We start from the raw sequence: 24,562 nt of genomic DNA on the forward strand, positions 1-24,562 counted from the left end.
ATTTTCTTAACTCTTTTTTTCTTTACACAGTCTGAAGGTGGGCCCTTCTCTCCTACAAATCTTAGCTGCTTTGAGTATAACAGCAGACTATTTGAGTCTAACCATGAGATACTGCAACTTACTCTTGAATGTAGACAAGCCAAAGGGAACTAAGAAAGGAAGTAGCGGGAAAAGAACCAGCATTTTAATTATGTATCTGGCGCTAAACTCTGAATGAGATCCTTAACTTTGCAAGAATTTGCTCTTTGCATTCATTTATGTGAAGTACCGTTATTGAGAACGAACTTATCACTAAACATTATTTTGAGGCAAGGCTCTGCCATGAGTGAGTTCATGTTGTTTTTTGAGGGTTTTTAGATGCTGAAAGTCAATTCTTACTGATAGCAACCCTATGTACAACAGAATGAAACACTGCCTGGTCCTGTTATATTTGAGCCCATTTTTGCTTCCACTGTGTCAATCCATTGCATTGGGTACTTCTTCTTTTTCACTCACTCTCCATTTTATCAAGTATTATGTCCTTCTTCAGGGAGAAAAATACCCAAAGTATGAGATATGATGTCTCATCATCCTCACTTCTAAGAAGCATCCAGGCTGTATTTCTTCCAAGACAGTCTAGTTAGTTCTTCTGGAAAACACAATAATTCGAATACATTGATTCTTCTAAAGTCACATGCTTAGGAGGCAATGGAAAATATCATGGCTTGGGTCAGGTGTGCCTATAGTCTTCAAAGTGGTAGAGTTACTCTTTAACACTTTAAAGAGGTCTTTTGCAGCTGATTTGCCTAGTATAATATATTATTTGATTTCTTGACTGCTGCTTCCATGAGTGCTGATTGTGAATAAAAGCAAAACGAAGTCTTTGGCAACTTGAATCTTTTCTCCATTCATTGTGATGTTATTTATTGGTCCAATTGTTAGGATCTTTTTTTTTTTTTTTTTCATCGAGGTGCATTCTATGCTGAAGGCTGTAGTCTTCAATCTTCATCAGTAAGTATTTCAAGTCCTATTTGCTTTTAACAAGCAAGGTTGTGTCATCTGCATACCACAAGTTGCTAATGACTCTTCCTCCAATCCTGATGCCATATTCTTCTTCACATCCACCTTCTTGAATTATTTTTTCAGCATGCAGATTGAATAAGTATGATGAAATGCTACAACCCTGGCACACAACTTTCTTGATTTAAAACCATTCAGTATCTCTTTGTTCTGTTCTAATTGCCTCTCCGTCTATGTACATGCTCCTCAAGAACACAATTAAGTGTTTTAGAACTCTCATTCTTTGCTGTGTTATTTGTAGTTTGTTAGGATTCACACAGTTGAATGCCTTTGTATAGTCCACAAAGCACAAGTAAGCATCTTTCCAATAGTCTCTACTTTAAGCCAAGATCCATCTTATGTCTGCAGTGATATTCCTCATTCCATGTCTTCATCTGAATCCTGCTTGAATTTCTGGCAGCTCCCTGCTAATGTACTTATGTAATAATTTTTTAATTATCTTCATCAAAATTTTACTTACAAGTGATATTAATTATATTGAGCAATGACTTCTGCATTCTGTTGGGTCACCTTTCTTTGGAACAAACACAAATATTAATATTTTCCAATCAGTTGACCAATAGTTGCCTTACAAATTTCTTGACATAAATTAGTGAGTGCCTCCAGTCCTGCTTCTTTTTTTTTTTTTTTTCTTTTTTTTTCCTGCTTCAGTTTTTTAAAACATTTTCAGTTTGTAACCTGTCAATTCTTGGAGCCTTGTTTTTCCCAATGCCTCCAGTGCAGCATGGACTTCTTTCAGTACCATTGATTCTTGACTATATGCTATCTCTTGAAATGGTTGAACATCTACCATTTCTTTTTGGTACAGTGACTCTGTATTTCTTCCATCTTCTTTTGATGCTTCTTGCATCATTCAATATTTTGCCCATAGAATCCTTAAGTATTGCAGCTGAGGCTTGAACATTTTCTTCAGTTTTATTCAGCTTGAGAAATGCTGAGTATGTTCTTCCACTTTGGTTTTCTACCTTCTAGTCTGTGTACATTATATTATAATATTTTACTTTGTCATCTTGAGCTGCCCTTTGAAATTTTCTCTTCAGCTTTTTTACTTCATTATTTGTTCAATTCACTATAGCTCTCTACATTCAAAAACAAGATTCAGCGTCCCTTCTGACATCTCTTTTGGTGTTTTCTTTCTTCCCTGTCTTTTTAATGACCTTTTGCTTTCATCATATATAATATTTTTTAAAACATCATACAAGTAAAAGTCCACATCATTCCAACAACAAACTTTTCTGAGAAATAGTTATAAAAATGTGACTGAGTATGGGCTTTGAAGGTTGCTTTCCTGTGTCTGAATCTCAGCACCACCACCTATTAGTTTTGTAATGTTACGGAAGTTATTTTACCTTTCTACCTTGGTGTCTTCATCTGTAAAAGGGGATTAAGAAGACTATCTACCTCATGAAGCTGTTGTGAGGATGCAATGAATTGATACACACAAGGTACTTACACAAGTGTATGATACTGAGTTCATATGTCTGACTCCTGCTCAATATCCACATTTCTACTCAATTGCCATGTCTTTGAATGGATTTTTCTACTCTGCCTGTTTAAAACTAGCCTTTCCTCACCAGTCACTCTTATTTTTATCATGTTCTTTAGATTATTATAGCTATTGTCACTATCTGGAATTATTTTTCCTCTTATTTGCTTCCTTGTTTATTGTAACTTTTGCACCTCTAGAATGTACAAACATGAGAAGAGCCATGTGCTTAAACATGCATAAGTAAAAAATCATACTATAAAATCATACAAAATTTAATAAACAAAAATATATGAAGCTATTGTTTCTCAACATAGTCTCCATTTATAGCTATACAACTCTAAAGGTGGTGTCTTCATCTGTCTAACCCTTCCCTGAAGAATTTTGCACACTTCTATTTACACCATGTCAAAAATGACAGTTTGAGCGTGATCAAAGACCTAAATCAGGTTCCTTTGAAATGTTTTCTGAGTTTGGGGGAAAGAAATATCTGGAAAGTCAAGATCAAGGTTATAGGGTGTAAGTTTTCCCAACAAAATTTTCATAAAGCAGGTCTTGGTACCCTTGAAGAATGAGTAAGTACACTGCCATGAAGGGAAAATAATCCTTGGAGCAACTTCCCTGGTCTTTATTTCACCATTGCAGTTTTCCATGTTCTTAAAATTTCTTCAGAATAAGCCCTTATAATCATGCTGTGTCCTTTGAGAAAAATCTATCAAGATTACCCCTTTGTGATCCCACAAATGTCACCATAACCTTCTGAGCTGACCTTTCTGCCTGGAATTGAACTGACGCAGTGTATCCCCAGAGAAGGCACAGTTTTGGCTGTTTTGATTGGATCTTTTGTTGTTATTTAAGGCACCAAACACCACAAGGGGAAGAAGACAAGTGTATTACTGAGAGAATTTATCTATAACCATTCATGAACTGCAGATTCATAGTTAAACATATTTGTTTTAAGTAAACCTATGCGTGTATCAAGTGGAACCCTAGTAGCTATAATTTTGACTTGCCCTCTTATTCATTGCTGCATTTCCACACCAAAGCTTGCTATCTGGTAAATATTTATTTTTCAATAAGAATTTACTAGGTGAATTGTTGAATGTTAAATCCTATGACAGAGGTAAACCTAGAACTCTATTGGAGAGCAAATAAGAGAGACAGTTGATGTTCTTCATACCTCTAAAATGATTGACATCTTTGAACACCTAAACATTATCTATCTTTAGGAATAGAGGCAAAGGGAGGGGATTTCAGGGAAGCAAGAGTATTCCAGGAAAAAATATGCATTTAATCATCACAGTGACTATTTACGATGGTCATGTTTATCTCTGCTTTCAGAAATAAGAAAAAGAAGCTGAGAGAGAGCTATGCACACTTGTACAGAATTAAAGAGCTGGTAAGTGTCCAAATTAGGATTAAATCAAAGCCTGGTCTTCTTTTCCTTGACCACTGTACTGCACTTTCCTACAAAGAATATTGCTCTAAGGGCCTTGAAAATAGAAATGGTATCTAATGCCTGAAACTGTCCTTCATGGCCTAATTTACTCAGAAATTTTGTTAAGCTATTGCCCTTTGCTGTAAGACCATAGTCACATGCCCCTCTTGGTTTCAGATAACAAGGATTTGGCTTTGAGTCCACTTTACTGTCTTTTCAATGATCTAAACTTACATCTGGCTGCCTTGCTGCAAACACAGCTCATACAAGCCAAATAGCAGGGAAAAATAGAAGTCATTTCTACACTCAGAGAATTTACAAAGTGAAAAAAATCCCTGCAGTATCTTTATAGGAGATCAATTTAGCATGAAGATAGGATTGCTTAATTGTATGCTCTGGCCATGCTTACTAATCAGATTCATTGGCAGTCTAAGTGGTGAAGGAATCTCAATCCCATAAGCTCTCCTCTGGCTAAGTGGCTAAAACATCCCACTTATCCTTCAGAAACACTGGAAAGAGGCTTTCTCATATTAGATTTGTTGTTATTGTTGTTAGATGCCATCGAGTCAGTTCCTACTCACAGTAACCGCATGCACAACAGAACGAAATACTCCCAAATTTTGCACCATTCTCACAACTGTTACATTTGAGCCCATTGTTGCTGCCACTTATCAGTTCATCTTGTTGGAGGTCTTCCTCTTTTTCAGTGGTCCTTCTTTCTTATGTTGTTGTTAAGTGTCATTGAGTCAAATCCTACTCATAATGATTTTAAATAGGGTTTCTCAGGAGCAGCTGGTGGATTTTAACTGTCATTATGTATAGGTTTTATCGATCCTGGTGCGGTGCTGTAGGATAAGAACTCAACTGCAAAGTTGGTTTGAATCACAAGGTTCACCAGCCACATTTCAGAAACCCTATACAGGGTCATTATGAGTTGGAACTGACTTGACAGCACTGAACAACAGCCACAGCACAGATAGCAGGAGAGTAATGTTGTTATTATTGTTAGGTGTCGTCAAGTTGGTTCCAACTCATAGAGGCCCTATGCACAACAGAATGAAGCACTAACTGGTCCTGCACCATTCTCAATATTGTTGCTACATTTGAAACCATTGCTGCTGTCTCTGTGTCAGTTCAAGGATCTTCTTCTTTGTTACTCACCCTCCATTTTAGCAAGCATAACGTCCTTCTCCAGGGATTGGTCCCTCCTGATAACATGTCCGAAATATGAGAGACAAAATTTCTCCATCCTGGCTTCTAAGAAGCATTCTTACTGGACTTCCTCCAACACAGATTAATTTGTTTTTCTGGATATCCACAGTATTTTTAATATTCTTCTCCAAAACTGTAATTCAAATTTTTTGATTCTTCTACAATCGTACTTATTCATTGTCCAACATGCATATGGGCAATTGAAAATATCATGGCTTCAGTGAGGCGCAGCTTAGTCCTCAAACTGATTTCTTTGCACTTGAATACTTTAAAAAGATTTTTTGCATCAGATTTGACTAACTAATGCAATACTTTGTAATAGAATTATTTTCTTAGTGTGCAGTAGAAATGGAAAAGAAAGTTGTTGGCAAGTCATCCTTTGTGAATCAAGCTTCACTTTTAATTTCATCATCATTACTCTGGCAGTATTGAAAAATGGCCATTTTTTGGCACTCCCTCTGTTGTGAGTTGAGGTCACTGTTTGTCCCCCTCTCACCCCTTTGAATCTCAGTGAACTTGTGACTGATTCTACAAACAAGCCACTATGTTATTATGGCTTGGTCATAAAAAGTCAAGAAACTTCAGTTTGGGTCTCTTGGTACATCAACTGTCCAGATATTCTCTCTCAGACTCCAGCTGTCTTGCCGAGAGAAGCACAAACTACATGAAAAAATCATGTGTAGTAATCCCCATTAATAGTCCAAGCTGAAGACCAGCTTGGAACAGCTAGAGAGAGAAGATACATCTTCAAAGAAAGATGACTAAGAAAAACCCAAAACAAAAATGGCAGTATAACTGGCTACTACAAGAATAAGCAAGTTGCTTGCCAGGAAGCCATCAAGGAAAGAAATCAAGCTCCTTCAGGACAAACCCACCTCTAAGGCTGAACTGAAAGGGAACACATGAGCAGGCATGTAAGCTTGCTGGCAACTACATTGTCTACTAGTGAGTTGAAGAGGGGGAAAAGCATCAATGAAGAAATGGGCTGAGTTCAACCACATTCCAGACTCCCCTTGACCTGGAGATAAGAAAGAAAAGAGGACGGGCTAGTTGGTCCAAAGCATGGTGAGATCTGGGGACACCTGAGCCCATGGACATGGGCATAGCCATGGAGGGTTAGAGCTGAAAGTGAAGCATCCAGCTGATATGAAGTGAGAGGCGGTGCACAAAAACACCCAAAGTTACAGATAGTACGCATTTGACCCAGCCTTGATGGCTTGATAATCAGAAATTGACTGTTATTTTTGTTAGGTGCCATAAAGTCGGTACCAACCCATAGCAACCTTATGCACAGCAGAATGGAACACTGCCTGATCCTGGGCCAAACTCACTACTGTTGCCACGTTTGAGTCCATCGATGCTGCCACTTGGCCAATCCATCTCATTGGGGGTCTTCCTCTTTTGCTCTGACCCTCCATCTTACCAAGCATGATATCCTTCTCCAGCAACTGGTCTCTCCTGACAATATGTCCAAAGAATGAGAGATGAAGTTTGGCCATCTTGACCTCTAAGGATCACTCTGGCTGCACTTCTTCAAATATGGATCTATTGGTTTTTTTGGCAGCCCATGACACTTTCAATAGTCTCTTCCAACACCATAACTCAAAGGCATCAATTCTTCTATGCTCTTCCTTATTCACTATCCAGGTTTTGCATGCATATGAGGTTATTTGAAAACACCATGGCTTGGGTCAGGTGCACCTTAGTCCTCAAGCTGACATCTTTGCTCTTCAACACTTTTAAAAGGTCTTGTGCAGAGATACAGGTGTGGACATTCTTTTTTTTGGTATCTGTTCATTGGTCTCTCACTGTCTGTGCACCTCCATTCTGGTGACTAGAGGGGATGCGTGAATGAATGGACATGCCACCCCCATCTCTGGAGGGTTCTACTACGCATGCACCTAGATCTTAAAGTTTAAAGTGACAGTTTCCACTTAAAACCAAACGGCCACCACTCGTCTGTCAGTTTGTCTTGCTGTGGTGGCTTGTGAGTTTCTGTGATTCTGAAAGCTATGCCATCATTATTATAAATACCAGCAGGGTCACCTGTGGTGGACAGGCTTCAGATGAGCTTCCAGAAAAAGACAGACTAGGAAAAAAGAGTGACGACCTACTTCCGAATATTTAGTCACTGAAAACTTTATGAATAGAACTCGACTAGAGGAAGTTAAAAAAAAAAAAAAAGAACAAAATAATTTTTGACAAAGGAAACGAAGGTAAATTGCTACAATTTGATGACCTTGACCTATACTCATGGAGGTAGTAACTCTAAATACCAACAGAGAGGGAAGGAATCTTCACATCAAGTATCAGTGCTATTCCCTCTGTACACAGGGTAAATAAGGATGAGTAACTCAGATACTGGCTACCTAAAATGAGGGGGCAATAAAGGCAATAAAGAGGGAGTTTAGTTTAAGAGTTTGTGGGGAAAAAAGAGTTCCTACTAAATAGTTTTCATTTTGTCTAGATGGGTCTGGTTAAAAGAGATGGTAATGAGATTCTTACGATTCAGCAGTGAGTAATTGTTATCACAACTAAATGTGATTCTCACAATTGTAAAGGTAGAAGTTTTGTAATAAAAACATGGGAGTGGTTAATCTTACAGTCCAGAAACAAAGGACCCTCGTACTATCAAGGGAGAAGAGCACAAGTGGAATGCAAGACCTTTTCCAGAGAAGCAGTGACACCAGAGATGGAGGCAGAGATGGGGACATGGAGAGAGGGAGCAGCTGAGGACTTTAGATTCATGGAAAGAGATGTAGTAAGAGATGGTGGCCAGGAGGCAGACCTTTGTTGGTGTAAATTATTATATATGCCTGATTGTTAAAAAAAAAAAAAAAGCTAACGTGAATAGCGAGAAATACTGTTAGCTGATGATACATGAAGGGGATTATAATCCTTGTAATGAAACAAGGTATATGATTTGTTGAATATAAAACTGATGATCTGCCCTATAAACTTTCACTCAATCCAAAATAAGAACCTTTAAATTTTTTTTTTTTTTTTTAATAATCCAAGCTGAGCCCAGTCTTCATGTCATACCAGTACAGGTGCGTGACATGTGAAAGAAGCTGCCTACAGATGATTTCACTCCCACCTGGTACTCCCAAGTGACTAAAGTCACCTGCAACTATTTACACCCTCCCAGTTGAGGAACAAGGTCACCAGCTGTTCCTTGGGAACACTATATAGGGGCGCTGTGAGTCAGAATTGACTTGATGGCACTTAACAACAACAGTAACAGCAAAGCTGAGGTCTAGACCTCAGTGGTACAAGATAAGACACTCCTACATTTGTGCTCAATGTGTTAACTCTATGGTTTATAACTTCAGGTAAGATATGATCAGTGTCATACTTTGTCTCCTGTCGATTCATTTTCATTTTCTTCAGTTTTAACCTGAAGTTAAGCATAAAAAACTAAGTTTTCTGCAGTTAGCCCTTGACTTCGTTCTAACTGATGATACTCAGCTTCTCCATTATCTGTTTCCCTTGTTGTTGTTGATATAGTTAATTTGTTTCTTATGTATATTCCATTTGGTAAGGTCCACATGTGTAGTGTCTATTTATGTTGTTGATAAAAGATATTTGTGAGAGAAAGATTAAGCTTTCTGTTTCTGCAAAGGTTTAAAAGCCACTGCCCTTGGTGAGCTATGACCCTGGATGAACTACAACTCAAGTTAGCTACAGCCTGTGAACTATGGCCTAGAAGAAGCGCTGATATCCAAGGGGAAAAAAAAAAAAAAAAATTCTGGAAGCATATTCAAAACTTCAAGCCTCAAGATAAAGTCTTGATCCCAGGGAAGAGCTTGGGATGGGAGAGCGAAGATGGTATGTACCACTCTTACTTTGAAACTGTGAATTATATAATTACATATATATATACATATACATATATTGTTGTATATATATACATATATTGTTGGTGTTAAGTGTCATTGAGTCGGTTCTGACCCATAGCGACCCTGTACAGGGTTTCTGAGGCCGTAAATCTTTACGGGAGCAGAAAGCCTCATCTTTCTCCCGAGGAGCAGCTGGTAGTCTCGAACCGCTGACCATAAGGTTTGCAGCCCGATTCGTAACCACTACACTACCAGAGCTTATATATATATATATATATATATAAATTATCCCTGGTAAACCCTGTGGTGCACAGTTCTATTCTGACACACATGGGGTTGTCATCAACCAAAACAAACTTGATAGTATATGAAAAAAGAAGTTTCTGGAGATTATTCATGGGCTAGAGTGCAGATACATGTCAATATCAGTGACAGGGCAGATAATATACAACAAGAAGGAGGTTAGCAGAGGAAAGATGAAGGCAGCAGGAGATACAGTGAGAAATGTAATAGTTAAGTGAATAGAGGTAAATGTTGTTAATTTTGTTGGTACATGGGGAGAACTATGTAATGAAGCAAAACATATGATTTGTTCAATGTAAAACTGATGATCTGTTCTGTAAATCATTAATCAATTCACAATAAAAAGTTAAGAATTAAACCAAAATTTTTAAAGATATTTGCAATGAATAAGTCATTGGCCTTGCAAAATTCAATTAAATGATCTCTAAATGGTATTTTCAATAACTTCATACACATTCAACAGTGAATTGGACAGTGAATAAGGAAGACCATCGAAGAATTGATGCTTTTGAGTTATGGTGTTGGAGGAGAGTATTAAAAGTGCCATGGGCTGCCAAAAGAACCAGTAGATCTGTTTTGGAAGATGTGCAGCCGAAGTGCTCCTTGGAGGCCAAGATGGCCAAATTTTGTCTCTCATACTTTGGACATATTGTCAGGAGGGACCAGTTGCTGGAAAAAGATATCATGTTTGGTAAGGTGGAGGGTCAAAGAAAAAGAGGAAGACCTCCAATGAGATGGATTTGCAAAGTGGCATCATCGATGGACTCAAACGTGTCAACAGTAGTGAGGTTCGCCCAGGATCAGGCAATGTTTCGTAGTGCTGTGCATAGGGTTGCTGTGAGTCAGTGCCAGCTTGATGGCACCTAACAACAACAGCAACAAGAATCATTTTTATCACCAAGGCCATATTTTCCAACTACTTTGTTTCCAACTTTCACGTCCCAATCACCAGTCATTATCAAAGCATGTTGATTGTACAGTTGGTCAATTTCAGGCTGCAAAAATTGGTAAAAATATTTAATTTCCTCATTTTCACCATTTGTAGTAGGTTTGTAAATTTGAATAATAGTTGTTTTAATTGGTATTCCTTGCAGCATTTGGATATTATCCTATCACTGACCGCACGGTTTCATGATAGATCTTGACATGCTCTTTAAAATGATGAATATGACACCATTTTTCTTTAACTTGTCATTTCTACCATAGTTGTTGTTAGGTGATATTTAGTCAGTTCTGACTCATAGCAACCATATGCACAACAGCATGAAACAGTCTCTGATCTTTCTCCATCCTCAATGTTGAGTCCATTGCTGCTACTACCATGTCAGTTCATCTCATTGGGGGACTTTCTCTTTTGTGCTGACCCTTTATTTACCAAACAAGATGTCTTTTTTCCAGGGATAAGTGTCTCTTGATTATAATATGTTCAAACTATGAAAATACTTGCTATTCTTGCTTTTAAGGAGCATTCTGGGTGTACTTCTTTCAAGACAGGTTTGTTCTTTTGGCAGTCTCTGGTACTTTCAATAGTCTTCGCCAACTCCATAATTCTTAAACAAGTTTCCTATAGTCATCCTTATTCATTAACCAACTTACACACGCATACGATGTGACTGAAAATACGATGGTTTGGGTCAGGCATATCATAGTCTTCAAACAAAGGGTAGAAAAACATATGATAGTCTGACACAAAAATGTCCAATACCATTTTGTAAGTTTGTTGTTCTGTGTGACTTGCATATTGCTGTAATCTTGTTTTCTGGCCATTATTGCTTTTTAGGAACATCTGGATGTATGTCTTCCAAAATAGATTTGTTTATTGTTCTGGCATTTCATAGTACTTTAAATATTCTTTGCCAACACTGTAATTCATATGCATCGATGTTTCTTCAGTCTTCCTTACATATGATTTCTGATAAAAGATGATCATTACCACCACTCATCTGTAAATTTGTCTTTCAGTCATGATTTGCATATTGCTGTGATGTTGGAAGCTATGCCAGGTGTATTTGAAATACCAGAGGGTCATCCATAGGTTTCAGTGGAGTTTCTAGAGTAAGACAGAATATGAAGGAGGAAGAGGTAGTACACTTCTGGAATGTTAGCCACTGACAACCTTATGAATAGCAGTGGAACATTTTCTGGATCATAATATAGTGCCAGAAGGTGCATTCTTCAAGTTGGAAGTCACTTAAAATACAACTGGAAAAGAACTGCTCCTCAAAGTGGTGTCAAATTTAGTGTTGTAAATGGAGGAAAACTTTTTAGACCTTCATTTGCTGATGTGACATGACCCAAAATGAGAGAAACAACTGCAAATATCCAGTGAAAATTGGAATAAGGAATATCTTTGAAAGGAATATTGGAAAATATGATTAGAGAAAGCTTATAAGCCCATCTTCAGCTTATAATTGACTGGATTATCTAAAAGGGAACTAGACTGTGCTCAGAGAAATAGACTTCTTGTTAAGCTTCTGTGGAGTATGGGACCTTAGGTAGAATCCTGAACCCCACCCACCACCCAAAACCTTCAGAAGTGGCACATTTCTAATTGAAAAGATATGCAGACCAACCCAGAAAGGCTAGAGGAACAGAATATGCTTCTTGAAAGAAAGGCCAGCAAGTGCGGGAAGGGGAGGGAGGTAGGGAGAAGAAGCCAACTGTCTGTGAAAATATCAAGCAAGTTGTTTTCCTTGGAGCCATGAAGGCAAGAAAGTCAGCCCATCAGAGTAAACTCCTTTCTAAGGCTGAAACTTAAAGGAAACACACGAACAGTTTTGTATGCTCACTGGTGACTGCAGTGATCAACTTGTGAGTGGAAGTGGAAGAAATGCAGCAATGAAGACATGGGCTGAGTCTGGCCAAGTTCCATAGACATCTGATGACCTTGAGATGAGAGAGAGAAGATGAAGAGCTTGCTGGCTTGAAGTTCAGGGAGATGTGAGCCCATGAACACTGACCTAGCCACTAGGGTCTAGAGTTAATAGTGAAGCAGCCAATTGGTCTGAAGTTGGGGGAGGCATGCGAAACTCCCAAACTTGCAGATAGTTCCCATTTGACTTAGCTTGGATGCTCTGCTGACCAGAACTCAATCAGATGAAGATAAAGAGGTTTGATACATGGAGCAAGCATAAATTGCTACAAATTGATGAACTGGACCTTTGCTTATGGATGAAGTTACTAAAAATTCCAACTGGAAGGGAAGAATTCTTATCAAGGATCAAGGTTGCTTCCTCAGTACACTGGGTTGATAGGAACCGGCAATTTTAGACATTGGCTATCAAGATTGAGGGGCTATAAATGCATGAATTGACTGGCTTACAAGTTTTCATGAGGGTGCCTAGTGTCAGAATAAGGGGGATGAGATAGAATCCTCACTGAATAGTTTTCCTCTTGTCCAGGTGGGCCTAGTGATGAGGTGGATAAGATTTTGTCATTCAATTGTGAATAATTGTTATCAGGACTAATGGTGATTGTCACAACTGTAAATGTAGAAGATGTGTAAATAAAAAGGAGAGCATTTAATCTGTTATCTCAGGAACAGAGGACCCTAGAAACTTCAATAGGAAAGAGCATGAGAAGAGCCAGGGATCCTAACCAAGAAAGCAGTGACAATAGAGATGGTGGTAGAGGCGATGACATAGAAAGAGCAGCAGAAGACAATAAATTCCATAGACTCAGAAAGGCAGTGTGCCTGTGGGTAGGAAGCTGGCTTGCAAAATGTACCATTTGGATATTTAAACAAATAAACATTTTCAATATGGTTTTTGTTATTGTTAGGTGCCATTGAGTCAGTACTGACTCATAGAGACCTTATGCACAGCAGAACGAAACATTGCCTGATCCTGGGCCAACCTCACTACTGTTGCCACGCTTGAGTCCATCAATGCTGCCACCTGGCCAATCCATCTCATTGGCCTGTTTTTCTTCTGACCCTTCAATATGATATGTGTATATATAAAAAAATAATAATAAAGATAAATACTGTTGGCTGATGATGCAAGGAGCGGATAGCAATGATATGTTGATTGCAAAACTGATGATCTGTCCTGTAAGCCTTCACTCGCTGAATTCTCAATAAAAGCTTTTAAAACGAAAGAAAAAAGATCAATATCCTTGACATTAGTGAGCAGAGATGGACTGGTATGGGCACAAGCATATGAAGTGTTGAAAGTATAAGAATAAGTCAGAAAGCAATGCTACTAGGTTTCCACTTTATACATGCATGGATTTATTCCAAAGTGTGTTTAAATATGTCTCTGTTGTCAATGGATGGCTGAAGACAAGCTCTCTCAGCAATACACTTGGTTTATAACTGTTAGAATGACTTGGAAAAACTAAGATCCAGCCAAAACTGTGGTTTCTGAGAATATCTGCTGGGCCAGTTCAATTCAAAACAGAGAAGTCAACTCAGAAAATAGTGGTGACTGTCTTTTGGGATTGCAAAGTGATTTAGTTAGCAGATTTTATCAAAGGTTACAGTACAATCATGGGTTCTTATTAGGAAGAAGTTTTAAGAAACTTGACAATTACTTTGGTGAGAAAATTCAGATGAGCTGAGAATTTTGGTTTTGGTTGGTTTTTTTTTTTTTTTTTTTTTTCATCACAGCCATGTACCTGCTGTTACTTTGAGGATACCAAGAACAGCCTTATAAGAATTTTTTTGAGAAACCTTGCCCAATCCACCCTATATCCTTGAACTTGCCCTTTCAAACTTTTCTTTTTGTTCTTAAAATCCAAAGAGTATTTTGAAGGAACACAATTTGAGTACTCAAGGATGTCAAAACTAGTTTTGATGTACAAATTGGAGATCACAGAATTCTTGATGGAAATGTTATTGCTGATAAGTACTGTTTAGTCTGACCCAATGACCATGTATAGGGCTTCTGAAGACTGACTGATGAGCTTGAATCTCCAACCTTGCAGGTCTAACTGACCTTAGAGTCCAGCGCATAAACCCACAGCGCCACAATATCACCTTCAGAAGCATATAGACCTACATAAAGGATATGTTGAGAAACATTCTCTTCACATTTTGGTATTTTTGTTTAATAAAGGTTTCTAAGATTTTATAGCAACACTTTTTCATTTACCCTTGTATCATGGCTTGTTTTGTTTGAATGGCTACCTCTATGTCTATGAACAATTCCCTGTGAGCACAATGAAGTGTTCTTCAATTCCCATTCTTCACAATGCTACCCATAATTTGTTGCAAACCACACAACTGAATGCCTTTGCAAGGTCAATAAAACCCAGGGAAAATAAAACACCTTTGGAAGAAGACTCATTAACAACTTACAATATGCAGATGATACAACCTTGCTTGCTGAAAGTGAAAAGGACTTAAAACATTTACTGATGAAGATCAAAGAGCACAGCCTTCAGTGCAGATTACATCTCAATGTAAAGAAAACAAAAATCCTCACCATTGGACAAATAAACAACATTCTTATCAATGGAGAAAAGATTGAAGTTGTCAAGGACTTCATTCTAGGATCAACTATCAACACTCATGGAAGCAGCAGTCAAGAAATCAAACGACATGTTGCATTAAGCAAATCTGCTGCACAAGACCATTTCTAAGTGTTGAAGAGCAGAGATGTCAGCTTCAGGTGTGCCTGACCCAAGCCAGGGTATTTTCAATAACTTCATATGCATGTGAAAGCTGGACAGTGAATAAGGAAGATCGTAGAAGAATTGATGCATTTGAGTTATGGTGTTGGAGGAGAATCTTGAAAGTGCAATGGGCTGCTAAAAGAACCAACAGATCTGTACTGGAAGAAGTGCAGCCAGAGAACTCTTTGGAGGGTAAGATGGCCAAACTTCGTCTCTCATACTTCGGACATATTGTCAGGAGGGACCAGTCATTGGAGAAGGATATCATATTTGGTAAGGTGGAGGGTCAGAGAAAGAGAGGAAGAACCCAAATGAGATGGATTGGCCAAGTGGCAGCATCGATGGACTCAAGCATGGCAACAATAGTGAGATTGGCCCAGGATCAGGCAGTGTTTCATTCTGATGTGCTTAGGGTTACTTTAAGTTGGTACCGACTCGATGGCACCTAACATCAACAACAGCAAAACACCTTTCTGGTAATTCTCTGCTTTTAGTTAAGATCCACCTAACAACAGCAAAAATATCTTCCATTCCACAACCTCTTCTTAAATATATGGCAGTTTGCTATTGATGTACTGCTGTAACAGTATAGTAAAATTTTATTTGCATTTTGTTATTTAGGTGCCAATGAGTCAGTTACAACACATAGAGAGTATATATACAAAAAATGAAACGATAATTGGTCCTGCGCTAGCCTCAACATTATTGTTAAGCTTAAGATCATTGTTGCTGCCTCTGTGTTAATCTATCTCTTTGGAGGTCTTCTTTTTCTTCATTGGCTCTCCATGATGTCCTTTTTAACCAAACATGATGACCTTCTCCAGGAACTGGTCCCTCCTAATAATATATCTAAAGTCTCCCCATTCTGGCTTCTAAGGAGCATTCTGACTGTACTTCTTCCAAAACAGATTTATTTATTCTTCCAGCAGTCTGTCTTTTAATATTCTCCAACACATAACTCAAAGGCATCAATTCTTCTAAGGTCTTCCTTATTCATTGCCCAACTTTCACATGCATATGAAGCTATTGAAAATACCATGGTTTGGGTCAGGCAAACTTCAATCCTCAAACTGACATCTTTGCTCTTGAATACCGTAAAGAGATCTTGGGCAGCAGATTTGCCTAATGCAATTTGTCATTTGATTTCTTGACTGCTACTTCCATGAGTGTCGATAGTAGATCCAAGAAAAATGAAGTCTTTGACAACTTCAATCTCTACTCCATTTATCATGATGTTATTTATTGTTCCAGTGGTGAGGATTTTTGTTTTCTTTACATTGAGGAGAAACCTGCACTGAAGGCAATGGTCTTTGATCTCCATCAGTAAGGACTTTAAGTCATCTTCACTTTTAGTAATCAAGGTTGTAGCATAGATTGTTAATGAGTTTTCCCCCAATCCTGATGCTACACTGTTCTTGTGATCCAGTTTCTCAGATTATTCACTCAGCATACAGACTTAATAAGTATGGTGGAAGAATACAACCCTGGCACACACCTTTCCTGATTTTAAACCATGCAGTGTACCCTTGCTCTGTTCAAACAACTGTCCCTTGGTCTACTTAAGGTTCCTCATGATCACAATCAAGTGTTCTGGAACTCACACTTCACAATGTTGTCATGAGCCATACAACTGTAGTCAATAAAGCACAGGTAAACTTCTTCCTGGTATTCTCTGCTTTCAGCCAAGACACTTTTGATGTCAGAATGTTATCCCTGGTTCCATGTCCTAATCTGAATGCTTGATTTCTGTGTATTACATTAATTGGTTTTTGTGTATTATATATGGAGAGGTACATATGTATGCTGTTGTTGTTTTTATTATGTGCTGTGGAATTGGTTCCAACTCATAGAGACCTTGTACAGGGTTTCTGAGGCTGTAAATCTTTACGGGAGCAGAAAGCCTCATCTTTCTCCCACGGAACAGCTGGTAGTTTCAAACTGCTGACCGTGAGATTAGCAGCCCACTACAACATGTGTATAGTTATCTTTTAAGTTGCTTAAAAAGGTATTTAGAATAAAGAAGTCATTAGTCTTGCAAAATTCTTTCATGCAATTTCCAGTATCATTTTTATCACCAAGGCCATATTTTCCAAATCTGGTCCTTCTGTGTTCCAAACTTTGTATTCCAATCACCAGTGATTTTCAGTGCATCTTGATTGTATGTTTGAACAATTTCAGACTGACAAAGTTGATAGAATTCTTCAGTTTCATCATCACTGGCTTTAGTGATTTGTATGTAAATTTGAATCTTTCTTGTATGCACATGGATAATATCTATCACAGACAACATTATAAATCAAAATTGATCTTGAAGTGTTCTTTTTGATGCTTAGTGTGATTCCATTCCTCTTCAATTTGTCATTCCTGTCATAATGGATGACATCGTTGTCAGATTCAAAACGGCCAATATCAGTCCATTTCAGCTCATTAATGCTTTAGATCTTGATATTTCTGCACTCTATTTCATTTTTACAACTTCTAATTTTCTTAGATTCATATTTACTATATTCCATATTCCAGTTCTCAGTGACTATTTGCAGCTTTTATCTTCCTTTTGAGCTGTGCCCCATCAGGAAATGAAAGTCTGAAAAATTTACTCCATTTATGTCAATGCATTCAACTCTCCTTTGAGGAGGCAGCTCTTCCCCAGTCATATTTTGAGTGACTTCAAATCTGAGGGGCTTACATTCTGGCTCTATATCTCAACTGATATTCTGCCAATTCCTGTAGCCTCATTTTTCTAATTACTTCAGTGAAGCTTGGACTTCTTTAATGTTATCAATCCTTGATCATGTACTACCTCCTAAAATGGCTGAACATCAAACCAATTCTATTTGACACAGTGGTTCTGTGTATTCCTGACAACTTATTTTGGTGCTTCCTGCTTTCTGCAATATTTTGTCTATAGAATCCTTCAGTATTTCAACTTGAGACTTGAATTGTACAAAAAATGAGCCCTAACCATCTCTTCCACAGCTGAGTTTGATCATTCATTGCAGTGGTCACACAGAACTCAGAAACCATACTCACAGTCATGGGATTTATTAGGAAAGTTAACAGGTTACAACTCAGAGTCAGAATTATCAAAGCACGGGTTTTCTAGTCAGTACAGCCTCTCCTCAGCCATGCCCATAGGTAGGCTTCTCTCTGCCTGGATAATGCTACAATGCTCTTTTAAAGCTGCTGATAAATGCCCACAGGGAACACCACTCTATCATAAGCCTTGAAAAGAGCATTAGGCTGTAGTTCCATTGATAAGTAAATCTAACTCCTTCAATTAATTGACTGAAGTCACTACAGTTTGCAAACAAGCCTTCTGCTGAAAGTTACTCAGATTTAATTACTCTGTGAGCTGGGTAGCTTTCCTCTCTTTCTTGTGCTCTATCATTTCATTCTGCTACTGTTGCTTTCCTGCCACTCCTCCAGTGGCATAGCTTTCTGTCCCTGGGTTGAGGAGATTAAATGTGCAGGGATCTTGGGGTCCAAAGGACATCCTCTGACTTCCAATTTTCCTACATTCATCCTTCATGCATTCTATGTTATGATTATTAATGGATATATATAGTTGCTTCTTCTCATTTTGAGTTGTACCACATCAGCAAATTAAGATTTTGAAAACTTTATTCCACCAACGACAGTAAGGTCAACTCTACTGTGAGAGGCAGCTCATACCCCACCATATTTTGAGTGCTGTTCAACTGGAGAGACACATCTTCTGCACTATATCAGACAATTTCACTGTTATTACTTTTTTTAATCATGGATTGAGTGAAGGTTTACAAACAAGATCATCTGTTTTACATTCAACAGATCATATGCTTTGTTTCATCTCAATCATTGCAATTCCCCATGCAACAGCAGTTGTCCTACTTCCTCCCTGTGATTCCTAGATCTGTTCCAACCATAGTCCCATCCCTTATCAACTTTGTCCTTAGGTGAATGTTGCACTTTTGATTTTTAATGTCCACTGGTATGCTTAAGGATTTCAGTAATAGATTTCCAGATCCTCCTTTCTATTCTGTCTGGGAGCTCCACTAAAACTTGTTTAAGTACTGATGACATGTTTGCAGCATTACAGCAACTTGTAATATACCACAGTATTGGTGAAGACTAAATTGGTGGAAATTAATCATAGCAGTTATCACTTATCTGCATTTACTGAGCATCTGGTGTGATGCTGTAGCATAAGTAATGGACTGCTGACCTGAATGTCAACATTTCAAAACCACAAACCATTTGTTGGAAACCTTATACAGGGTTACAATGAATCAGAACTAACTCGATGGCTCTGAACAATGACAACAGCACTAACTATGTTATCAGCATCTCTCTATGTGATGATAGAACCTTTTAAGTATAATTTTAGTTGTTGTTGTTGTGAAGTGCCATCGAGTCATTACCAAGCCATAGCGGCCCTGTATAGGGCTTCTGAGGAACAGCTGGTGAGCTTGAATCACTGACCTTACACTTCAAATGGCTTTGCAGTCTGGTGCATTAACCCACAGCGCCACACCAGGACATTACCGGTTTATAGCAACACAATGCACAACAGAACAAACTTTTTCTTGGTCAGTTTCCTGAGACTAAACAGCAGAGTATGGAATGAAAATATTCTATTTTGCCAACCAAGATAAAGTTCAAAAGTCAACCATCAGCTGGGAAATTGATATTTACAGTTTTCTGGGATTGTCAAGGGCCTGTTTTAGAACACTATCAGGAAAGATGTTCAAAAATCAACAGTGTTCCTTACAGTGAGATACTCACTGAAGAGCTGAAGTCTAAATTTAGGATTAAATGCAGAGAACTGTTATCCAAGGGCATGGTGATCTTGCATGACCATGCATGTCCACATATCTCTTCCCACACTGTTGACACTGAAAAAAACATCATTTTGAGGTGTTAAAGTATCCTCCCTATTGTCCCGATCTTGCTTCATGAACTTTCACCTGTTTGTTCCCCTAAAAGCAGCCCTTCAAGGACAAAGATTCATCTCTGGTGAAGAAATGAAGACAGCAGTGCATTCATGACTTGCAGCTCAGCTTAAAGATTTTTTTAAAATAAGAGAATATGAAAGCTTGTTGACAGATGGACAAAGTGCATGGAAAATCAAGAGACTATGTAGAAAAATGATGTTTATGTCTTTTCTAAAAGTTTATTAAAGTAAATTCTACCACCAAAGGGTGGATTATTTTTTACTCACTCTTATATTAAATATGCTAACATTTGTTATTTGTTGTTGTTGTTGTTATGTGCCGTGGAGTTTGTTCTGACTCTAGTGACCCTATACAGGGTTTCTGAGGCTGTAAATCTTTACAGGAGCAGAAAGCTTCATCTTTCTCCCATGGATAGTTTCTAACTGCTGACCGAGAAATTAGCAGCCTGATTCGTAACCACTATGCTACCAGAGCTCCTTGTAATTTGTTGTTGTTGTTGTTAGGTGCCATCGAGTTGGTAGCGACTCATAGTGACCCTATGCACAGCGGAACAAAATACTGCCTGATCCTGGGCCAACCTCACTATTGTTGCCTGCATCAATGTTGCCAGTTGGCCAGTCCATCTCATTGGGGGTATTTCTTTTTTTCTCTGACCCTCCACCTTACAAACATAATACCCTTCTCCAGCAACTGGTCCCTCCTGACAATATGTCTGAAGTATGAGAGATGAAGTTTGGTCATCCTGGTCTCCAAGGAGCACTCTGGCTGTACTTCTTCCAAGACAGATCTGTTTTTGGCAGCTCATGGCACTTTCAATATTCTCCTCCAACACCATAACTCAAATGTATCAATTCTTCTACAGTCTTCCTAATTTACTGTCCAACTTTCACATGCATATGAGGTTATTGAAAATACCATGGCTTGGGTCAGGTGCACCTTAGTCCTCAAGTTGATGTCTTTTGCTCTTCAACACTTTAAAAAGGTCTTGTGCAGCAGATTTGCCTAATGCTATACGTCGTTTGATTTCTTGACTGCTGCTTCCATGAGTGTTGATAGTTGATCCAAGAAGAATGAAGTCCTTGACAAAGTCAGTCTTTTCTCCATTGATAAGAATGTTGTTTATTGGTCCAGTGGTGAGGATTTTTGTTTTCTTGACATTGAGATGTAATCCATACTGAAGGCTGTGGTCTTTGATCTTTACCAGTAAATGTTTTAAGCTCCTTGTTATAAGAACCTTTAAAAAAGAACCTGCTGATCTACTTCTGAAAATCGTATGGAGCACAGTTCTACTCTAACATGCATGGGGTTGCCATTAGTTCGAGTTTTCTTCATGGCAACAGTTTATATATGTAATATTGTTACATTTTACTTTAGAGTAAGGGCGGACCATTGATGTGTACCTAAACTGAATATAAAAGGAAGAACATATTATTTTACTAACTATCTCTTTATTGTGAAAGGCCCTAAAGAGCCAACCTAAGACTGTGCATGGGGAACATTTGATGTCTGAGCTCCATATCCAGTTGCCAGCAGTATTATTGATGTTCTCCATCAACCTATTCCATGGGAAAACAAGTTTCCGGTATGATAAAATATAAATGACCAAATATCATGGGGACTTGTAGACTTTCACTCCCTAATTAGATTGCCTTCTTTGAGCAAATTTTAATTTCACATTAGAATTCTAGATAACATGTTATTCAGGTTCTTAAGTTTCTTCTAAACAAGAGTAGACATTGGGTTAATGTGCTGGTCTTCAAAGTCAGTTTGAACCATAAAGTCAGTGGGTCAAGCTCACCAGCTGCTCCTCAGAAACCCTATGCAGGGTCACCATCAGTCAGAACTGATTCTATGGCAGTTAATAATAATAACAACTACATTTAGCATTAAAAAGCTTACCTATGTTTGAGTTAGTTTTATTCCTCTGAAATTCTAATGACAATTTTTATATTTAACATTTGTATTTACACATATACATACACATGCATTTCTTAATTAAGTTTTCATCCAAAAAAGTTATCACCAACAATTAATGAGCAGTGTGATCATTTACATATAGTAACTAACAGCAGGAAAATTATGTCCAAAAATAAAATCACCAATGTTCTAAAATTCATTAACTGCTCTCTCTTTTGCTTCAAAAATAATGCATGCATATAACTTCTAGTTATTTTCTGTGGTTGGTATAAATCTTGCTATATAACAAACAAGATAAAATATGAAACAGAAAATAATAATGCCAAAGCAAAAGAGACTAATAATTGTATAAGAACTAGAGTGAAAACATTAAAGAACAAGAGAATTCAAATCTCTCCACTCTACCCAGAGAACTATTTCAGGTTGTAATTCATTTTAAAGGGGCTAAGCTTTTAATGTATATATGCTATCAAAGACATTCATCTCATAATTCTTTAACATCTGAAAGTAGGACTTGTAGTATACCCATTCAGGTTTTTATTAGGTAGATAGAATTATATATTGTGGGACAAAGTGATCTCCACAAGTCAAGGACACTATAATTTTTCTCCCCATTAAATATTCTTTTATTATAAAACTTTTCCAGACTAACTGGTCATAAAAAAGTTAACTGTTCTATAGGAGCAGTCTCTTCATTGTTACATTATGTGTTCTTTAGCACTTGTTCCATCTTTTATCCATCTTTATTCTCCCAACATCAATGCTTGACTCATTCATTAATGCATTCAAAATGTGTCAGGAACAATATTAGATCATCAACAAAATATATCTGATTCTCACCTTTTGGAATCTACATTTTAAACAAGGACATAAATTCTAAAATAATTACATAAGTAAGCATTTAATTATAGATGTGATAAATGGAGCAAAAAGAAAAAAATGCAAGGTGTGATGAGGAGTTACTCTGGATGAAAGTGTCCTGAGATGTAAAAAGTGTCACTTAATTTGTGACTGATCTGAAAGGGATCATGATAGAAGGTCCTCAATACAGTAGGAGAAAAATCATGGAAAAGACCAACCTTACTGTTCTGATAGAGATTGGTGAAATTCCCAAGACTGTGGCCTTTAATCATAATTAAAGCCTGGACCTGAGCTCATCTCTCTGGCTCAACTGTCCAAAAAAACCCCATAGACAGGCCTATAAATTGAAAAATAACACAAATGTACACACTTCTTAGAGCAATCAACCATAAGAGGTCAAAAAGGTTGCATTTGCCCACAGACAAAGTTTAGAAGGCAGGAAGAAATTTAAAAAAAAATAAAATTGAAAACAGGAAACACAGGGAGGAAGTGAGATAAGTACTGTTTTATTATAAGGATTGCAAGCATCGTCATGAAACAGCATTTTTAATGAATTATTGAATGAAAAATTAATTTTTCTCTGTAAACTTTTATCAAAATAAAAATAAAAAGTTGAAAAAGATTAAATTCAAACAGAATTCAGAAGAATGCTATTTTGTTCTATTGTACATGGAATGAGAGATATCACTGCTGATATCAGGTATATCTTGGCTAAAGCAGAGAATACCATAAAGAGCTTTACCTGTATTTTATTGACTATGTAAAGGAATTCAACTGCGTGGGTCATAACAAATTATGGATAACACTGAAAAGAATGGGAGTTCCAGAACACTTGTGCTCACGAGGAACCAGGACACAGAGCAAGAAGCATTTGTTCAAACAGTCAAGGGGATCCTGAGTAGTTTAAAATCAGAAAAAGTATGCGTCAGACTTGTATACTTCCATCACACTATTCAATCTCCATGCTAAGTAAATAAACCATGAAGTTGGATTATATGAAGGAGAATCATGGTACTGTTATTGGAGGAAGAATCATGAACAACCTGTGATATTCAGATAATATAACCTTGCTTGTTGAAAGTGCAGAGGACTTGAAACACTAATGAAGACCAAAGACAATAGTCTTTCATATGGATTATAAATCAACATAAAGAGAAAAAAAATTCTAACAACCGGACAAATAAGAAATACCAAGACAAATGGAGAGATTGAAGTTGTCAAGGATTGCATTTTTCTTGAATCAACAGCCAACCCTTATGGAAGCAGCAGTCATGAATGAAATCAAGCAACATATTGCATTGAGCAAATATGATACAAAATGTCTCCTTAAATGTTAAGAGCAAAAATGTGACTTTGAGGACTAAAGTGTGCCTAACCTAAGCATAGTATTTTAAATTGCCTCACATGCATGTGAAGCTGAACAAAGAATAAGGAAGACCTGAGAAGAATTGATGCATTTGAATTATGGTGTGGGAGAAGAATACTGAAAGTACCATGGACAGGAATGAACAAATCTGCTATGGAACAAGTATAGCCAGAATTCTCCTAAGAAGTAAGGATGAAGAGATTTCATCTCATACATATTTTCAGCATGTCATAAGAAGGCACCAGTCCCTGAAGAAGGGCCTCATGCTTGATAGAGTAGAGGAACAGCAGAAAAGAGGAAAATATTCAGTGAGATGAATTGACGCAGTGACTGTAACAATGACTCAAGCATAGCAGCAACTATGAGGATGGTACTAGACCATGAAGTGTTTTGTTCTGTTGTACATGAGACTACTGAATCAGAACTGACTTTTAAACACTTAACAGCAACAACAATAAGTCCAATGACTACTACCAAGGTGTGTGGCACACAGTGAGAACTCAATAAACATCTGTTTACTAAACAATGGTG

The sequence above is a fragment of the Chrysochloris asiatica genome, unplaced genomic scaffold (assembly GCF_000296735.1).
Source record: "Chrysochloris asiatica unplaced genomic scaffold, ChrAsi1.0 scaffold00082, whole genome shotgun sequence".
In the NCBI taxonomy this organism is placed as follows: Eukaryota; Metazoa; Chordata; class Mammalia; order Afrosoricida; family Chrysochloridae; genus Chrysochloris; species Chrysochloris asiatica.